This window comes from Leucopleurus acutus (genome assembly GCF_964270905.1).
Source record: "Leucopleurus acutus genome assembly, chromosome: 11".
Lineage (NCBI taxonomy): Eukaryota > Metazoa > Chordata > Mammalia > Artiodactyla > Delphinidae > Leucopleurus > Leucopleurus acutus.
The window spans coordinates 31,369,499-31,375,752 of NC_139152.1; the positions used below are offsets into that span (position 1 = coordinate 31,369,499).

Sequence of the window (6,254 nt, forward strand, 5' to 3'; positions counted from 1 at the left end):
GGCTTCCCTGGTGGCGCAGTGGTTGAGAGTCCGCCTGCCGATGCAGGGGACACGGGTTTGTGCCCCGGTCCGGGAAGATCCCACATGCCGCGGAGCGGCTGGGCCCGTGAGCCATGGCCGCTGAGCCTGCGCGTCCGGAGCCTGTGCTCTGCAACGGGAGAGGCCACAACAGTGAGAGGCCCGCGTACCGGAAAAAAAATAAATAAATAAAATTTGAAAAAAAAAAAAAAAAAAAGAAACACTGAACTACTGGAAAATTACTTTATGAATAACAAAGGTAGATTTCACTTAACATCAATATCATCACAAAGAACAAGGATATATAGTTGAATGGAATCATGGATGTGGAGAATATTGAGTGAAATTACTTATGTGCAGAATAAAAAGCAAATATTGACATCTGTGTTGCACATATATGAGGGAGAAGGACTTGATAATTTTATTTTGTTACAGAAAACCTATGCCATTAGTGGAAAGATTTTCCTTTTGTTGTGGAAAGTGTCCTTCAACATCTTTATGATACAGGAGATTTACCAGTTAAATAGAATGGTCAGTTTAGAACAGACATTTTTTTCTAATTTGAAATCTCAGACACACAATTTTTCCCATTTTCAATGCCTTGGTTGACTCCCTCCAATTATTTATGTACGTGTCCATTTCTCCTACTAGATTACAGATTATCTTTGAAGAGTTTATTTATTTTTACATTTCCCAGTGCTTAATATGCTAGTAAGTGGACAACAGATGTCTGCTAAATAAACTTTTATGGATAAAACGTATTAAAAATCTCCTTTTGCTCCCTTAACCTCTCATATATTCTCTATAAAACTGATCCACTTCTTTGTAAACATTAATTTTTTAAAAATCAAGACTTTTTCAAGATATTTTAAATAATAAATTTAAAATATATTCATGGTAAAAAAAGAAAAAATATACATAAAACAATATAAAGGAAAACAATACTCCTTCCTCATCATCTCATGATTTCCATTTCCAAGGTTATCTGATTTGTGCTTGGCCTTTCAGAAACTTGCTATGCATGTATACTTCTATTAATGTATGAATGCATATATATTTAACAAGAAGTTAAATAGGAGCTCTAGTTACTAAGGCTCTAACGCTGATAACCATAGGTGAAAAGTATAAGCACTCCTTTGATCCAAAGAGATGTGCTATGCAGATTATGCTAAGATAGCTCTGTGGCCATCTCCCATTTCCAGCCTATATATGAGAAGGCTAGAGAAATTGGAAAGTGAGACTTTCTTTTAAGATCATTATTATTGTGTATACTTCTCCCTCATAACAACCCAAATAAGAATAGCATCAAGAAATGTATTTATTCAGAATAAGAATGTCTGCTAGGAGGGGGACCTACATGTTATGTAGTCTTTTTTCCCTTTCCTTCCCACTCTGCCTGTCTAGATGCTTACTGAGCTGCAGAAACTTGCTGAACAAGTGTTGCAAGGCAGGAGTGGAACTTGGTGACAGAATATAGGAGAAGTCAACTGATGTCCACTGGAATTAATGTAGACAGAGACAAGTGCTTAGCTCTTACCTAGAACAATCCAATGAAGAGGATTTCTGCTTCTAGCTGTGCAGTATACTAGAGATTCAGTGAACCCTTTGTGAAGCAATACATCAAACATTCTGGATAAAAACATATAGATAAAATACCAAAGACATGATGCACGAAAGAAATTATTGAGAAGCTGGAATTCATTAAAATTAAAAACTTCTGCTCTGCAAAAGACAGTGTAAAGAGAATGATCAGACAAGCCACAGACTAGGAGAAAATATTTGCAAAAGACACATCTGATAAAATACTGTTATCCAAAATATACAAAGGACCCTTAAAACTCAATGATAAGAAAACAAACAACCCAATTAAATATGCGCCAAAGATCTTTAACAGGCACATCACCAAAGAAGATATACAGGTGACAAATAAACATGTGAAAAAATGCTTCACATCAATGTTATCAGGGTAATGCAAATTAAAACGAGATACGACTACATAATTCTTAGAATGCCAAAATCCAGAACACTGACAACACCAAATGCTAATGAGGATGTGGAGCAGCAGGAACTCTTGTACATTGCTCATGGGAATGCAAAGTGGTACAGACACTTCAGAAGACAGCTTGATGTTTTTTTACAAAACAATACTCTTACCATGCAATCCAGCAGTTATGCTCCTGGGTATTTAACTAAAAGAACTGAAAACTTATGTGCACACAAATATCTGCATGCAGATGTTTATAGCAGCTTTGTTCATAATTGCCAAAACTTGGAAACAACTAAGATGTCTTTCAGTAGGTGTATGCATAAATAACTGTGGTATATCCAGATGACAGAATATTATTCAGTGCTAAAAAGAGGTGAGCTATCAAGCCATGAAAAGAGATGGAGGAAACTTAAATTCATATCACTAAATACAAGAAGCCAATTTGAAAAGGCTGCATACTCTATGATTCCAACTATGTGACATTCTGGAAAAGGCAACAGTATGGAGATGGTGAAAAGATCAGTGGTATGCATGTGTGTGGTGAGGGGGTGAAAGATGGAGAAGGAGGATGAACAGGAGAAACACAGAGAATTTTAGGGCAGTGAATTTGTTCTGTATGATACTATAATGATGGATATACGTCATTGCACTTTTTATATGTTAGAGATTATATATTTTACATTATATGTTTGTTCAAACCCATAGAATGTACAACACCAAGAGTGAACCCTAATGTAAATCATGGACCTTAGGAGATTATGATGTGTAGGTTCATCAACTGTAACAAATGTACCACTCTGGTGGAGACTATGCACATATGGAGGAGGTGGAGTATATGGGAAATCTCTGTACCTTCCTCTTAATTTACTTGTGAATCTAAAAGTGCTCTAAAAAATAGTATTTTTTAATAAAACATATATAAAATAGAATATTTAAATGCATGACTGAGTTGAGGCTGGAAACAACAAAGAGGTATAAATCTATGGCAGTAAAAGAGAACTGGAGATGGCATTTGACCTGGCACTATCTACCTATCAATGTGGACAGAAGCTGGGTTTTAATAAATCACCTGGATCATGAACAAGAGACAAAGTCTGGGGTTTGAGTGTGTATAGTGAGATATCAGAGAGAAGAAAACTCGCATGAGACCAAGATCTGCAAAGAGTGATACCCTCACTGAGTAAACTGGGGAAAACCCCACCACACAACATAAGATTGTGACCATATGACCATGTTTTGTTTTTGGATCTAGATAGAAGAGAAAAAAATATACCTACCCTGAAATTTCCTAATCATAAGCCTGAGATCTACCTGTATGGCCCATAAAACTCCAAGTCAAAAATTTAGAGCCAGATATGCAAGGATTGCAGTTACAGAAATTATGAGAAAGAGAATACAAAATAACTATGCTTATACTTCAATAGCTATGATATACTTCAAGAAATAGTAAATGGAAATGAAAATAAGAGGACATAAAAGAAGATTATTGAAACTGGCTAATCAGATTTGAAAATGATCCAAATAGAGGCTCTAGAAATCTGAATATTAATAATTAAAATTAAAACCTCAATAGATCAGTAAATTATACCTAGCTGAAGAAAGGATGGACCTTGAAAATAAATCGAAAAAAAGAATACAACTATAGTACAGACAGACAAAGAATGAAATAAAGTTAAAGAGATCTTAAAAGCTATGAAGGGGCTTCCCTGGTGGCTCAGTGGTTGAGAGTCCACCTGCCGATGCAGGGGACACGGGTTCGTGCCCTGGTCTGAGAAGATTCCACATGCCGCGGAGCGGCTGGGCCCGTGGGCCATGGCCACTGAGCCTGTGCGTCTGGAGCCTGTGCTCCGCAACGGGAGAGGCCACAACAGTGAGAGGCCCACGTGCCACAAAAAAAAAAAGAAAAAAAGGCTATGAAGGATAAAGTGAAAAGACCTTTTATATTCTTCATTCTAGGGCCGAGAATGATTAAAGAGAATGAGAAAGTTATGGATTGACTTTTATTTATCTTGCTTATGATCTTTTGCCTCCCTGAATCTGTATGTCTTTCAATAATTCATGAAAATGATCAGTTTTTCATCTTTTTAAATATTGCCTATGTTGGTAGTAAATTTTTTCAGGTTTTATTTGCTTAAAATATTTTTATTTTCCTTCCTTTTAAAAGAGAGTTTCACTGAGATACAGAATTTTAAATTTGCTAGTTATTTCTTCTCAACATTTTGAAAATACCATTTCAATATCTTTTGGTACCTAGTATTGTTCTTGGAGCAGCTGTCAACCTAATGGTTATTCCATTGTAGGTTTGATGGATTTTCTTTCCTCTACTTTTTTTTTTTTTTTAAAGATAGTTGAAATACAACTTTATTCTGATTCTAAACAAAAAGGAATGGAAACGACAGTAACAAACAAGATTCCACCACTGAATATTATGATGTGACTGTAGCAGTCTTATACTTGAAATTCAAGGAGGAAACCACTGTGTTCCAAAACAGCTAAATATGCAGGTCCAAAAAATGAAGGTATTTTTTTAACTGCCACATTCACTCTGAAGCCCATTCATCTCCTTCAGCATCCCAAAGATTAAACACATGTTCTGCTTAACTATGTAACAAAGTGGCAAACACGCTGCACTACTGACATCACAGGACAGTTGCCTATAAAACTAGACTTCTGACGCTGGGATCCAGCTTCACTTTCTCACAAGTCATCATCTTCATCCGGGAGAGCAGTTGTCTGAGCAACCTCTAGATTATGCTCGTACTGCGCTGCCGTGGCTGGGTCCATGACTGCCTCTGGCGGGGTGAGAGCAGACATGGCGACGAACTCCAAGTTAGGGTCTCCGATCAGATTTCTAGCAAGCCAGAGGAAGGGCTTTTCAAAGTTGTAGTTACTTTTGGCAGAAATGTCATAGTACTGAAGATTATTCTTTCAGTGGAAGACAATTGACTTTACCTTAACTTTTCTGTCCTTAATATCCATTTGATTTCTACACAACACAATGGGGATGTTCTCACATAGTAGTACCAGATCTCTGTGCCAGTTAGGCACGTTCTTGTAAGTAACTCTTGATGTTACATCAAACATTCATAACGGCACACTGAGCTTGGATATAATAGCCATCTCCCAGTCCAACAAATTTCTTCTGACCAGCTGTATCCCAAACATCGAACTTAATAAGTCCTCTGTTGTTATGGAACACAAAGGGGTGGACCTCAACATCCAAGGTAGCTACATACTTCTTCTCAAATTCACCAGTCAGATGACGTTTCAGGACTGTAGTTTTTCCAGTACCACCATCATCAACCAATACAAGCTTAAACTGAACTTGGGGTTCTCCTTGGGCTGCTATCGTGATGTTACTTCCAGAAGCGTCTCCACCCCCGTCTATCTTTCCTCTACTTTTAATATCATCTGTTTGGGGTGCTACAGAAACTCAATAAAGAAACTTGAGGGAGGGAAATAATCCCAGAAATGTATGAGATGCAAGAGGAATGATGAGCAAAGAAAAAAAGTAAACATAAAGCTAAAGAAATAATAAAATGTGTAATTATTGGCATTTCAAAAAACCAAGATAGAGAAATTCTTATGCCACATTCTCTAATTACAATGCAATTAAGTTGAAAATAATAACATAAATATAATTAAAATAATTCCAAACTTTTAGAAATTAAAAAACACAGTTCTAATGGAAATTTAGAAATATTATAATTAAAGCAAAAAATATATAAATATTACTTGTCAGAACTTGTGAAGGTAAACTTATAGCCTTAAAGTCTTATTAAAATAAAGTTGAAAATTGATGAAATAAGCATTTCAATAAGCATTTCTAATTTCAATAAGCATTTCAACAAATTTCTAATTTGTTAAGCATTTCTTAACAAATTAGAAAAAGAACACATAATGAACTCAAAGTGAAAGAAAGGTTATAATAAAGGAAAGAGCAGGCACAAATGAAAATAGAAAACAAGATAGAGAGTATAAACAAAAAAGTTGGAATGGTTAATGCAATTGACAGACTCTAATCAAAAACATTAAACGTCACAACAAAAAGATTAGGAATGAATAAATGAACAAAATAAAAACACAGGAGGTATTTTAAGTATTCTAAAAACCTTATGGCAAAAATCTTGAAAAATATTTAAAATAGACAATGCTCTAGAAAAATAGAAATTACCAATCCAAAATAGAAATCTGTGTTGTTATAAAGCAAGAAATACATTTATATGCTCATGTAGCAATAAAAAAAATT

General features: G+C 35.5%; 1 pseudogene across 1 annotated transcript; it reads right to left on the bottom strand.

Annotated features, from left to right (window-relative positions):
- Positions 1-4,702: 4,702 nt before the first annotated feature.
- LOC309968780 (GTP-binding nuclear protein Ran-like) lies at positions 4,703-5,089 on the bottom strand (annotated as a pseudogene). The gene has a single exon. The product of its transcript is annotated as a GTP-binding nuclear protein Ran-like (transcript).
- Positions 5,090-6,254: the final 1,165 nt, after the last annotated feature.